Source organism: Pseudopodoces humilis, chromosome 10, assembly GCF_049639895.1.
Source record: "Pseudopodoces humilis isolate 2021_Gansu_Grassland_sample_001 chromosome 10, ASM4963989v1, whole genome shotgun sequence".
In the NCBI taxonomy this organism is placed as follows: Eukaryota; Metazoa; Chordata; class Aves; order Passeriformes; family Paridae; genus Pseudopodoces; species Pseudopodoces humilis.
In genome coordinates, this window is record NC_142209.1 from 31,195,704 (window position 1) to 31,210,288 (window position 14,585).

The following is a 14,585-nucleotide window of genomic DNA, read 5'->3' on the forward strand; positions in this document are numbered from 1 at the left end:
AGCAGGAATTTTTTTAGGGCTGAGCAGGGACAATAATGAGGGGCAGGAAGTGCCAGTGAGCAACTGGGCACCTGAGAGAAATGTCACTGAGCCAGCCTGGGAATGAATTCACTGCCTGGATTGTCCTGACACATCACATTCCAGATGAAATGTGCCTTCCGTGGCACTTCCGAGCTCCAGCCCGAGCCTGGGAACCCTCGGAGCCTCTCCTGGCTCTTTGTAAGATTTTGGACTCAAAGCTGCATTTGTTTAGCTTTAAGCACTACACCACAGGTCCCTGCGATTTGCATTTCAAACTTGGCAGAAGGAGAAGAATAAAAATACAGAAGGGAAATTTGGCCGTTATCTCTGGGTTTCTGTGGGTTTATCGCTTCCACTCCCAACCCAGCACGTCTCAGCAAGCCTGGATTGGACAGATAAAAATAGGAATTTCAGACTGCCAAAGCAAAATGTATTGATTAAAGTGGGAAGGAAAAAATAATGGGGGGAAGAGCACCTAGAGATGCTCTGAAAGGATGCTCCAAAGTGAGGAACGAGGTGGAAAATGGGAATTTTTAAATGTGGGAGGTGTTTCCTGGGGAGAGCCAGTGCAAGCTGAAATCCCGTGGTTGTATTTGGCTGATCCTTGGAGTGGATCCATCAGGGTGGGTAAATCAGCTCCTGCTCGTGAAGCACGTCCTGGCAGTGGGAATAAATGGGATTTACTGGGAAAACAAGGGGGGGAATGGGCCTGAGGGTTTAAAGAGGAAATCCCAGCCATGGTCCAGCCCAGCAGAGCTGCTCCTGCAGTCTGTGATCACTGCAGGACTGAGGAGCTGCAGGAGAACGTCCCTGGGACTGTCCCAGTGTCAGCTGGATCTGCTCAGTGAGTGCAGGGACATTCCCAGGACAGGACATTCCCAGTGCAGGGACATTCCCAGACCCAGCATTCCCAGTGCAGGGACATTCCCAGTGCAGGGACATTCCCAGTGCAGGGATATTCCCAGGACAGGACATTCCCAGAGCAGGACATTCCCAGACCCAGCATTCCCAGTTCAGGGACATTCCTGGGATGCTGTGGCTGCAGGACACGGCTCAGCTCAGCAGAATTGCTCACCTGCACATGGCAGCGTGTGGAGACACCACTGCCGGCTTTTCCCGGGATCCTGCTCGTGCAGAGCGTTCCTGGCAGCAGCAGGATCCAGCCTGGGCTGGGGACAGCAGCAGGATCTAGCCTGGGCTGGGGACAGCAGCAGGATCCAGCCTGGGCTGGGGACAGCAGCAGGATCCAGCCTGGGCTGGGGACAGCAGCAGGATCCAGCCTGGGCTGGGGACAGCAGCAGGATCCAGCCTGGGCTGGGGACAGCAGCCTGGATGATGGCAGCAGTGACAGCAGCCTGGATGATGGCAGCAGTGACAGCAGCCTGGATGATGGCAGCAGTGACAGCAGCCTGGATGATGGCAGCAGTGACAGCAGGGGAGGGCAGAGGAGCCACAGAAAGGCGTCCCGAGGGTCCCTCCTGCCAGGACCCCGCAGGATTTGGGTTGCACAGCTGGGATTGCTGCATCCACCACCCCGGGCTGCCTCAGCCCAGGCCAGGCGCTGCTGGTGACAGCAGTGACAGAGCCATCCCCACCTGCTGCTCCTGTGGATTGACTGTCCCCCGGGGACCCGGCTGGAATTTGTGGCTGCAATCAGCACCACTCCAGTGCCGTAAATAACTCTGCATCCACAGCTTGTGCCTTTGTTTTATGGATCCCCATCAATGATCAAATCAGGTTTTCCCTGGGGAGGGACACACTCACAGAGAAAGAGCTGCCCCGGTGACCTTGGGCTTGAACTTCGGGGTTTTGGCAAAAAAGGTTTTGTAAAAAATAAGGAAGAGCAAGAAGGAACTTCAGGGAGGGTAGGAGATGGTTGCAGTCAACCTGAGGATGCATTTCCTTCTTCCATGTGTTCATAGGATGGTTCTGGGCTCCCCCAAATGCCACTGGCTGTTCCTTTCCTAAGGAAAGAGGCAGCAAATAAAGACAAAGGGTTTTTTTGTGTTGTTTTGGTCCCTTTTTTTAAAGTGTAGAAGACAATCTTCATTCAGAACCTTGGAGAAAATGATCATTTCTGCCAACAAAGGCAGGGTGGGGAGCGTGAGGCAGCAGCAGCAGCAGCAGCAGCGATTTCTTTTTGGGAAGAAAAGGCAGGAAAGCAGCAAGAGTTGTGCTTATTAAAGACAGCACCAGGCCTCGAGGCAACATTTATTAGACACAGCCACCAAAGTCTGGTGTGGGATTTACCAGTGCCTGTCACCGGGAAAATAACAACTAATGAAGGCTGCATTTGTTCAAGCAAGTCAAATATCCCAGTAAAATCCCTGCTGGCTTTTGCAGGTGGGAAAACAAGGAAATGCCTTTCCAGAGGGGTTGTTTGTCAGGAACAAAGGGAAGCTGGGTCCTGCTGGAGCTGGTGCTGCTCCCACGGGAGGGGTTGGGGTGAAGGTGATGGATCAGGCTGGGCTCTGAGTTCAGGCAGCGGTGCCGGGACCAGGGGGGCTCAGGCTGGAAAAGCTCCCTCAGACCACGGGGTCCAACCATTCCCAGCCCTGCCAAGGCCACCAGGGATGGGCAGCCCTTTCCAGGAAGGAATTTTCCCTAAAATCCCACCTGAGCCTCCCCTGGCCCAGCCTGAGGCCGTTCCCTCTCCTCCTGTCCCTGTTCCTGGGAGCAGATCCCAAATCCCCCCGGCTGTCCCCTCCTGCCAGGGACTTGTGCAGAGCCAGAAATTCCCCCTGAGCCTCCTTTGCTCCAGGCTGAGCTTTCCCAGCTCCCTCAGGGATTCTCCAGCCCCTTCCCAGCTCCCTCAGGGATTCTCCAGCCCCTTCCCGGCTCCCTCAGGGATTCTCCAGCCCCTTCCCAGCTCCCTCAGGGATTCTCCAGCCCTTTCCCAGCTCCCTCAGGGATTCTCCAGCCCTTTCCCAGCTCCCTCAGGGATTCTCCAGCCCCTTCCCAGCTCCCTCAGGGATTCTCCAGCCCTTTCCCGGCTCCCTCAGGGATTCTCCAGCCCCTTCCCAGCTCCCTCAGGAATTCTCCAGCCCCTTCCCAGCTCCCTCAGGGATTCTCCAGCCCCTTCCCAGCTCCCTCAGGGATTCTCCAGCCCTTTCCCAGCTCTGTTCCCTGCCCTGGAAGGGAAGAGCTGCTGGTGCCAGGCCAGGTGCTCCCTGGAATTGCCATATGCAAGAAGCCTAGAAGTAACTTGCAGCAAAATTCTATCTATAATATAATTGCTATCAAAGTGTATAATATTTATATGTTAATATTATAAATATTACATTTATATTTAACACTGAACTCCCTGCAGACCAAGCCACTCCAAGCACATTTTCCTTATCCCCACGGAGACCCTCAGAGCACCAGAGCCCACCCATCTCTTTTTGAAATCCATTGGCAGAGATCTTTGGTGGGAGAAATCGCACAGTAAATTTAACTCCTGCTCAGCTTAACCCTGAGGAAGTATTTAAATCGAAGTAAGGATAATTATTAGAGAGGATCCTGCGCTAAAGGTGATGATTAAAGTGTTCTTGGGCACTTTGCCCTCCTCCAGGATTTAATGTGCAAAGCGCCTTTTTCTTGGGGTGCATGAACTCGGAGTTGAGGATCCCGTAAGGGACAGAGATGGTTAAATGTGTGTGGGACACAAAAATGGATAAGCAAATAAATAATCCCAAGGAATTCTTTAATCTCTCTTTAAGGCAGCGTTCTGTGCTGTCCATGTATTAATTAAAGCGTGACCTGTGTGCTGAGCTGACCTGTGCAAAGTCAGAACTGTTCATATTCCCCTTTTTCTGCTCCCTTTCATTGGCCCTGCAGCACGGCTGACCCAATTAAGCGGCTGGAGTACAAGGTTTATTACACACGCTCAGGAATTAAATCCTTCATCACCCACTCACCAGGCACCTTAAAATGCAAGAGAGTGGGCAGGTGCAATCCATCAAAATGAAGCAGCCTGATGCTCTCTGGAAGGGTTTATTGGAGCTGTAGAGCCGGGGTGGAGCAGCAGGGATCAGAACAGAAACCCCCTGATTAAAATTCACTCGGCTTCCCCTCCCCGGCGTGGAGGAGGCTCCGTGGGGAGGGAATTCGGGCTCCGCTCTGGGAAAACCAAAGGTGGCTCAAGGAGGGCATCCCCCCCTGGGGCCTGGAGCATCCCTGGGATGAGGCTGGTGCGGACAGGGTTCAGAGAATCCCACAATCGCAGAGCGGCTGTTCTAGAGAAATGGTGTTGCCTTTGCCTGGGACCGCGTGTTTTGGGCTCCGCTCAGGAACCTGGAGACAGAAAACGGGAATTCCCTGGGAATGCTGCAGTGCCGAATGTTGCAGGGTGGGGATTCTGGGAATTCCTGCGGCTGGGAGGGAGCTGACACAGCCCCCAGTTCCAGCTGCTTTGTCCCGGGGGAGCTGAGCTGCTCACCCTGTGCCCCTGGGGCTGACCCTGCCCACGGGGGTCGGCACATGCTCGGGGCCAGCAGATTTTTGGGGCTGGCAGATTTTTGGTTCAGCAGATTTTTGGTTCAGCAGATTTTTGGGCTCAGCAGATTTTTGGGGCTGGCAGATTTTCAGGGTTACAGCTCAGAGGTGCCATCAGCAGCTCAGCCCTTCAGGGATTCCTGCCGTGCCCAGAACGTGTCCCTGCCCTCAGTTTGTTCCATTCTCACCTCAGGAGATGTTCCATTCTCTCCTTTTGGGATTGGCTGGAATGGGCTCTTGCTCCTCCAGTGGGAATTGCAGTGGGAATTCAGGGCAGGTCAGCAGAGGCCAGGGCTCCCTAAAGCGGGGGTGACACCGAGCCCTGGCTGCTGGACGTGACCCCACGGACCCCACAGACCCTGGCACAGCCCGGATTCCTTCTGGGAGATGAAGGGAACGGCGAGGAAATGCCCCTGGGCCCCCGGCATCGACTCCTTCCCTTTGGATAAATCCCCGCCAGGCGCTGCAAGAGGTTTGGAGCTGAGCTGCTGCCGGCCAGGGCAGGATATTCCTGGGATATTCCTGGGATATTCCTGGGATATTCCTGGGATATTCCCGGGATATTCCCGGGATATTCCTGGGATATTCCTGGGTTATTCCTGGGTTATTCCTGGGATATTCCTGGGATATTCCTGGGATATTCCCGGGATATTCCTGGGTTATTCCTGGGTTATTCCCGGGATATTCCTGGGTTATTCCTGGGATATTCCTGGGATATTCCTGGGATATTCCCGGGATATTCCCGGGATATTCCTGGGTTATTCCCGGGATATTCCTGGGTTATTCCTGGGTTATTCCTGGGATATTCCTGGGTTATTCCTGGGATATTCCTGGGATATTCCTGGGATATTCCTGGGATATTCCCGGGATATTCCTGGGTTATTCCTGGGTTATTCCTGGGATATTCCTGGGTTATTCCCGGCATATTCCCGATCCCGGCTCCCTCCCCCAGGCAGCCGCGGCTCAGCGCCAGGTGAAGCGTTCGGGGCCGTGCAGATGTTGCCGAGGTGTTTCCAGGCCCTTTGGAGATGGAAGTGCCTTTCCAGGCGCTGTTTGATTCCATCCTTACTCTCCTGACGGAATCGTTCCGAGCGGGAGCCCTGGCTCGGCGCGGTTGCCGTGGAAACTGGCGGATGCGGTGGATGCTTTCCCAGGAGTTTCTGTGCCGGGTTCGGGGCACATCCCGATATTCCATCGGCTCCGTGTCCTCTGGACAGCGGCTCCTTCCTCCCGGGAGCGACCTCAGATCCCTCCCGGTGCCACCTCCCGCTGTCCCAGGCTGCTCCAGCCCCAGTGCCCAACCTTGGGCACTGCCAGGGATGCAGGGACAGCCCCAGCTGCTCTGGGAATTCCATCCCAGGGCCTGCCCACCCTGCCAGGGAACAATTCCTGCCCAACATCCCCCCATCCCTCCCCTCCAGCGGTGGGAATTCTCTCCCTTTTGTCCTGAGGCTGAAATGCCACAGCTCAGCAGGGTTCCCCTCGTCCCAAGCTCTGCCTGGGCTGGGGAATCGTTCCTTCCTTCCCAATAAACAACAACACCTAGGAAAATCCATCAGGAATTCATTGTAGGAGCTGCAGCACACGAGGGATGTTCACTCAGGGCAGCTGGAAATTCACTACAGAAAATTTGGTCGCTCCTCTTTCTCTTTCCCTGAATAAAGTCAATTATTGTGAAATGAATGCACTTCCCCCATAAAAAGGAGAGGTAAGAGTTAGGAACAATACAGCCAAAATGTTTTATTTGGGCAATACAAATACAATCAAATCAAAAATATCACAGATTTTCATACATTAGTAAGAAGTTACTGTACACTTGAACAGTTGCCATTTTTTACAGCTAAACAAAGCTTTACCTTTATTAAAATGTATTTTCCTCTCACATAAAATATACACTTTGCACTGACGTATTTTACATGGGACACCTCTCTGGGGAAGAACAGCTCACGAACAACGCACGACAGGGCCACCTTCCCTACCCCACACACGAGCACATCGAAGCGAGACACACGGCTGCTCCAAGGGCTGCGGGAACGGCTGCGGGAACGGCTGCGGGAACGGCTGCGGGAACGGCTGCGGGAACGGCTGCGGGAACGGCTGCGGGAACGGCTGCGGGAACGGCTGCGTCCCCAGCTCGGAGCCGCGCCCGCGCCAGGCACTGCGCCTTGGCCTCAGCCCATTTGGGGTCAGCCCATTTTGGGGTCAGCCCATTTGGGGTCAGCCCATTTGGGGTCAGCCCATTTTGGGGTCAGCCCATTTGGCCTCAGCCCATTTGGCCTCAGCCCATTTGGGGTCAGCCCATGGCTGGGATCAGCCCAATTTGGGGTCAGCCCATGGCTGGGATCAGCCCAATTTGGGGTCAGCCTATGGTTGGGGTCAGCCCATGGTTGAGTCAGCCCAATTTGGGGTCAGCCCAATTTGGGGTCAGCCCATTGTTTGAGTCAGCCCATTTTGGGGTCAGCCCATTTTGGGGTCAGCCCATGGCTGGGGTCAGCCCATTTCGGGGTCAGCCCATGATTGGGCTCAGCCCATTTTTGAGGTCAAGCCAATTTGGGGTCAGCCCATTTCAGGGTCAGCCCATTTCAGGGTCAGCCCATTTTGGGGTCAGTCCATTTGGGGGTCAGCCCATTGTTTGAGTCAGAAGATTTTCAGGGTCAGAAGATTTTTGGGGTGAGAAGAAGGGACTTTGGGGCAGGGGTGAGCGCGGCTCTGGCGGCTCTTCCTGGGGCTCAGCTGCCAGGAAACCCCTCCGGGGACGTTCCTGGCGCCAGGGCAGGGGGGCTGGGATAGGACACCGGGGTGGGACATCCCACAGCTGCCCTGGCTCCCGCGGAATTCCGCACCCATGGAAGTGTTGCCACACAGAACAGAGGGAGCCCTGCAGTGGTGCCGGGTGCCCCGAGCGTCAGGACAAGGCCTGAGGGGCAGAAGCGGTGTGGGAACAGCTCGGGATCGCGGGAGGCTCCGTGGGGGGAGCCCCCCTCGCTCCGGGAGGTTTCGGGGTCGGGTCTGGAGCGCAGATGCAGCGATAAATGCACTCATCCCTACAGGCTGGAGTGAAACCTGGAATGAACTCGGGACTCTGCCAAACCAATCAAAGAAGCAGGGAAAAGGAAATGTCCCCGTGGTTTAATGCTGGGAGAATTCTGCTCTTAACCTAAGGAAAAAGTGATTTTCCTCCCTGCCCCGTTGTACAGCAGTGAGGGGAGTCAGCGAGCGGCTTTGGGGGAAATCTCCGTGTGCTTCCAGGAGGGTTTTTGTGGAATTGCAGATGTGTGGGATATGGGCACAGCCACTCTGTGTGCTGCTGCCTTGGCTGGAGACCCCCAGAGGCAGCAGCCACCTCCTGGGGGCTCGGAGCTGGCAGTGGCAGCCCAAGGCTGGCATCTCCAGGCTCCCCTCAGACCCCATCTCCTCTCTCTGCTCCTGCAGGATTTCCACAGAAACACCTCCCTGCCTCAGGCATCCCTGCCAGCCGTGATTCCTGCAGGGAGCTGGCAGCAGGGGCTCGCTCCTGCACAACCTCCTGCCATCCTCAGGAATAAGGCATCCATTGAGTTGAGTTACTGTAAACCACTTTTGAAAACCAGAAATCCTCACCGTGTCCTGGCATCCCGAGGGGATTTATTTAGAAATGAATAAAAAAGAGTAAAATATATATTTATATATATATATATATAATTATCCTTTGCTAATCGTAACACAATGTACAATCTGCAACCTGATTTGGGAATAAAATACAATCCTGGACAGAAACGGAGGGGATGGAGGGAAAAGGGACTCAACATCTCCCGTTGTTTGTGCATTTCCTGGCTTCAATGGCTTTGTCCTCTCTGGGGGTCCCTCAGGGAGAGGCAGCTCAGGGGTCCTGCACCCCCAGGCTCCCCCCAAGGAGCCAAATCCTCCCTGGGAACAGGGATCAAATCCTCACTGGGAACAGGGATCAAATCCTTAATGGGAATGGAGATCAAATCCTTAATGGGAATGGAGATCAAATCCTCACTGGGAATGGAGATCAAATCCTTAATGGGAATGGAGATCAAATCCTTAATGGGAACAGGGATCAAATCCTCACTGGGAATGGAGATCAAATCCTTAATGGGAACAGGGATCAAATCCTCACTGGGAATAGGGATCAAATCCTTAATGGGAATGGAGATCAAATCCTCACTGGGAATAGAGATCACGTTCTCCCTGGGAATGAGGATGAAGATCCCCCTGGGAGTGAGGATGAAGATTTCCCTGGGAATGAGGATGAAGATTTCCCTGGGAGTGAGGATGAAGATTTCCCTGGGAATGAGGATGAAGATCCCCCTGGGAGTGAGGATGAAGATCCCCCTGGGAGTGAGGATGAAGATTTCCCTGGGAGTGAGGATGAAGATCTCCCTGGGAGCGAGCCCTGCGCTCTGGATTGTTGGGCTGGCAGAGGGATGGCCACACGTGGAACGAGCTCCCAGCCTTGCCTTGGGTGGATGAGGAATTCCCAGCCCCAGGTGCCTCTGGAGCCGAGGCAGGAGCTCCAGGGGCTTTGGGAATGTGTTTCTGCACGGCTGCTGCTGGCTGATGGAGTTTAAGTGGAATTTGATGCAGTTGGAGTGGCCCCGGCCATGGGAATAGATTCCTGCAGCAGTGCAGGGGTGACCAGGGCACTGCCAGGGATTTGATTTCCTTGGATTCGCTTGGCTTGTGCTGCTGTCAGCTGTAAACAAGCCAGGAAACAAATACAGTCTCTGATCTTTCCAAACAGACTTTGGACTGGGCTGGAAGAGGGATTTTGGCAGGGGTGGGTGGTGGGCATCGCCTGGAGTGTGATGCAGTTGTGGCTCTGGAGTTGTGAGAATTGCACATTTTACAGAAACACTTCCAGGTGGATTATCCAGAGCAGCTGGGGCTGCCCCTGGATCCCTGGCAGTGCCCAAGGCCAGGCTGGATGGGTTTGGAGCAGCCTGGGACAGTGGGAGGAGTAGGGAAGAGGAACGGGATGGGCTTTAAGGTCCCTCCCAACCCAAAGCATTCCATGATTTTATGATTATTCTTGGACTTGTTATGAATTCAGGCAGGAATTGGCCTGTGAGGAAGCTGCCCCTGCTGGCACAGGGCTTTGTCTCTCCCTGGAGCTGTTGGTGTGCCTGGGATAGGGCTGGGATTGGTGGCTCTGGATCACCCCTCAGCTCGGGGCTCATTAAGGGTCAGCTCTCGTGCCTGGGTTTTCTTCAGCCCCATCATTAATAGAATCAGAATAAATTGATTTAACCAAGCTGAGGTTTGGGAAATTCTATAAAAACAGGTTTTTTTACAGTTAAGGTGCATGTGTGGGATGTACTTTAGAGGATGGAGAAATCTGCAGATTTTTTATATCTGGGGCTGAGCATTCCACGTGTCCTTGCTTTCCTGGGATCACCGGATCGTTCTCACATTCTGGAGTTGTTTTGGGTTACCTGGCTTTTTTCACAGTCAAACCCCTCCATCTGCAGGCTGCTTTGATTCTTCCCCACGTTTCATTTCATGGTTCTGCCCCCCTTTCTGCAGGAAACGGGAAGGGAAGGCCAATATTTGCCATGAATGCAAATGGAAATTCAGGAGTCAAGAGCCAGGGCCAGCTCTCCCTCTCTGTTACACGAAGCCAGCAGGGTTTGCTTTGTTTAAAGCAGCGAGGTCTGAGCCTCTCTGGTTTTGTGTTGATTTGAATCAGAGCGTTTGGGGGTTGTGGGCGGCTGCTTCTCGTGGCAAACCCGGCAGGTTTTGGGGCTGGCCTCACCTCACTCGCTCACTCTGAAGGAGGAGAACGCTGGGCTTTTGCCAAAGGGCTTTTTTAGCACCCAGGAGATGGAAATGAATGGGAAATATCGGTTTTCATTCATCAGCCTTATGTAAAACCTGATTTAGCTTTGCCAAGGCGGCGTGAGGGGATGGCTGGAATTGCTGATCCTGTGATTCCTTGTGCCTGGATCACAGCAGAGCCCTGGGGTCACACTGCAGCTGTCCCACAGGGAACGCTCCCCACACGCTCCTGCCCCTTCTTTTGAGCTGGTTTGAACCAACAAACCCAGTTTAAATTGTTATTTACTCAGAGCCATCCGCTGGGAATCTCCCGGGCTGTGCTGCATTCCCGGGATGGGGAGATCCCCGGGATCCTGCCGGGCTCCAGAGGCACGGCCTGGCAGCTCCAGGGAATGCTGGCCCTGCCTGGGGGAGCTCCAGGGCACAGAGGGGAGCCTGGAGCCTGCCCGGGGCTGCTGGGGCATCACTGGGGCTGCTGGGCTGGCAGGGTGGGCACCGCACCCAGGGCATCCCAAAAACACCCAGGGCATCCCAAAAACACCCACTGCATCCCAAAAACACCCAGGGCATCCCAAAAACACCCAGGGCATCCCAAAAACACCCAGGGCATCCCAAAAACACCCACTGCATCCCAGGGCATCCCAAAAACACCCACTCCATCCCAAAAACTCCCACTGCATCCCAAAAACACCCACTGCATCCCAAAAACTCCCACTGCATCCCAAAAACACCCACTGCATCCCAAAAACACCCAGGGCATCCCAAAAACTCCCACTGCATCCCAAAAACACCCAGGGCATCCCAAAAACTCCCACTGCATCCCAAAAACACCCACTGCATCCCAAAAACACCCAGGGCATCCCAAAAACACCCACTGCATCCCAAAAACACCCACTGCATCCCAAAAACACCCACTGCATCCCAAAAACACCCAGGGCATCCCAAAAACACCCACTGCATCCCAAAAACACCCACTGCATCCCAAAAACTCCCACTCCATCCCAAAAACTCCCACTCCATCCCAAAAACACCCACTGCATCCCAAAAACTCCCAGGGCATCCCAAAAACACCCAGGGCATCCCAAAAACACCCAGGGCATCCCAAAAACACCCACTGCATCCCAAAAACACCCACTGCATCCTAAAAACACCCACTGCATCCCAAAAACACCCAGGGCATCCCAAAAACACCCACTGCATCCCAAAAACTCCCAGGGCATCCCAAAAACACCCAGGGCATCCCAAAAACACCCAGGGCATCCTAAAAACTCCCACTCCATCCCAAAAACTCCCACTCCATCCCAAAAACACCCACTGCATCCCAAAAACACCCACTGCATCCCAAAAACACCCAGGGCATCCCAAAAACTCCCACTGCATCCCAAAAACACCCAGGGCATCCTAAAAACTCCCACTCCATCCCAAAAACTCCCACTCCATCCCAAAAACACCCACTGCATCCCAAAAACACCCACTGCATCCCAAAAACACCCACTGCATCCCAAAAACACCCACTGCATCCCAAAAACACCCACTGCATCCCAAAAACTCCCACTGCATCCCAAAAACTCCCACTGCATCCCAAAAACTCCCACTGCATCCCAAAAACACCCAGGGCATCCCAAAAACACCCACTGCATCCCAAAAACACCCACTGCATCCCAAAAACACCCAGGGCATCCCAAAAACACCCAGGGCATCCCAGGGCATCCCAAAAACACCCACTGCATCCCAGTACCTCCCAGTGCCTCCCAGCACTCCCGGTACATCCCAGTGCCTCCCAGCACTCCCAGTACCTCCCAGTGCCTCCCAGCACTCCCAGTACCTCCCAGTGCCTCCCAGCACTCCCAGTACATCCCAGTGCCTCCCAGCACTCCCAGTACATCCCAGTGCCTCCCAGCACTCCCAGTACATCCCAGTGCCTCCCAGCACTCCCAGTACATCCCAGTGCCTCCCAGCACTCCCAGTACATCCCAGTGCCTCCCAGCACTCCCAGTACATCCCAGCCATCCCCTGACCCCGTGGCCCCGCTGTCCCAGCAGTAATTCCCGGCGGGATGAGGCTCCCGTGGGAGGAAGGGCTGGAGCAGCCCTGGCAGGAGCTCTGTGCTCCCTTAATGCCTCCCTGACCTGCTTTGCCCGTAAGGAGCTTTTCCTCCAGGCCTGGGATTTCCAGCCTCACTGATCCTGGGGTTCTGTTTGCACCTCACAAATGCGCTGGAGATTCTCAAAACGCTGGATTTGGTGGGGAAAATAAAAAGAAATTGCTGAACAACTACTTTGCAACCCCCTGTTGGGCGATGTCTCGGGGATTTTGTGGGTCTGGAGGATCCAGTTTGCCCTCCCTGGTCCTTGGCAGCGGCACTGGGAGCTCTGGTCCTCATCCACATTTACCAGAGGAGAGAGGCAGGAGCGGGCAGGGCTTGGGGTTTGAGGGGAGTGCAGAACCCAGAGCAGAGCCAAGGTTTGTGCTCTCCCCACGTGGGGCAGCCCCAGCAGGAAGGGAAACCAGGAACCAAATCCCTGGAAAGCTCCTTTCCCCTTGTCACAGGGAGCAGTGCTGCTGACAGGATTCCTAATGGATGATTTATTCTCCAAGCCTGCTGCTGGTAAAAGTCAGGCTCTGACACGGATCCTGCATCTCCTGCAGGGCACAAACCACGAGCCAAAGTGCAGAGGGCACTGAGGAGGATGGGGAGGGCCAAGGGACCAAGGGTTGGGGAAAGGGAGCTCATTCCAGAGGGAGGGAAGCAATTCCAGAGGGAGGGAAGCAATTCCAGAGGGAGGGAAGCAATTCCAGAGCCAGGGAAGGAATTCCAGAGGGAGGGAAGCAATTCCAGAGGGAGGGAAGCAATTCCAGAGCCAGGGAAGCAATTCCAGAGGGAGGGAAGCAATTCCAGAGCCAGGGAAGGAATCCCAGAGCCAGGGAAGCAATTCCAGAGCCAGAGAAGGAATCCCAGAGCCAGGGAAGGAATTCCAGAGCCAGGGAAGGAATTCCAGAGCCAGGGAAGGAATTCCAGAGCCAGGGAAGGAATCCCAGAGCCAGGGAAGGAATTCCAGAGCCAGGGAAGCAATTTCAGAGCCAGGGAAGCAATTCCAGAGCCCCCCCAGCCACGGAACCCTGGGGCAGTGAGGGGTCACAGCCCTGAGCTGCTGTGCCTCAGAATTCCATCCTGGACAGCCCAGGGGGGATTTCCTGCACTTCCCTGGCCAGGAGGGCTTGGAGAGGCTCATGGAGACCTTGGAGAGGCTCATGGAGACCTTGGAGAGGCTCATGGAGACCTTGGAGAGGCTCATGGAGACCTTGGAGAGGCTCATGGGGACTTGGAGAGCTCTGCAAGGCCAGCCTGGAGGGGCTGGAGCAGCCTGGAGCAGTGGGAGCTGTCCCTGCCATGGCTGGGGTGGCTCTGGCTGGATTCAGGATCCCTCCAAACCCAGCCCAGCCTGGGATTCTACAATGAAGAGGGAGCACCTTTGGAATATTGAATTGTTTGGGCACTGGCCACGTGATCTGTGGAATTCCAGCAGCACCTTGGAATGGACGTTGGGCAGAGACAGAGGTTTATTTTATTTTATTTTATTTTATTTTATTTTATTTTATTTTATTTCATTTCATTTCATTTCATTTCATTTCATTTCATTTCATTTTATTATTTTTCTTTTATTTTATTTCTATTTTTTAAATTATTTTATTTTATTTTTTATTTCATTTTATTTTAATTTTTTAAAAATTATTTTATTTAATGTTTATTTCATTTTATTTTATTTTTTTAAAAATTATTTTATGTTTATTTTATTTTTATTTTATTTTATTTTTAATTTTTTAATTTAATTTTATTTTATTTAATTTTAACTTTATTTTATTCATTTTTTCAAGCCTCTGAGCCAGGCCCTGCCATTGCCACTGTCACCTCCCTGGGTTGCTGCTGGAGCTCCAGCTTGTCCCTGCTGTGCCAGGCAGGGATCAGCCTGGCCAGAGGAGGGGAATGGTTCTTTATCCCCTCAGTTGTGCAGATTCCCATTGTCCTGTCCTGCCTGGCAGTTCCCCCTGGCTGCCCAGGAAAGCCTTTTCCTGATTTCCCCCTCCCCAAGCTGTCCTGGACAGGTCCCTGTCCCCACCTGCTGCATCTCCTGCTTAGATAAAGATTTCACCCAAAACCTCTCCTTTACCTCCCTGGGTGCCAGGGAGCTGTGAAATGTCTGGGGCTTTAGAGCAAGTCATTAACACAGCCAGATTATTGTGTTTATTCCAATTTCACCCTTCACAGCTCAGCACAAAGCCAGAGCTGCCTCATAATTCCTAATAAA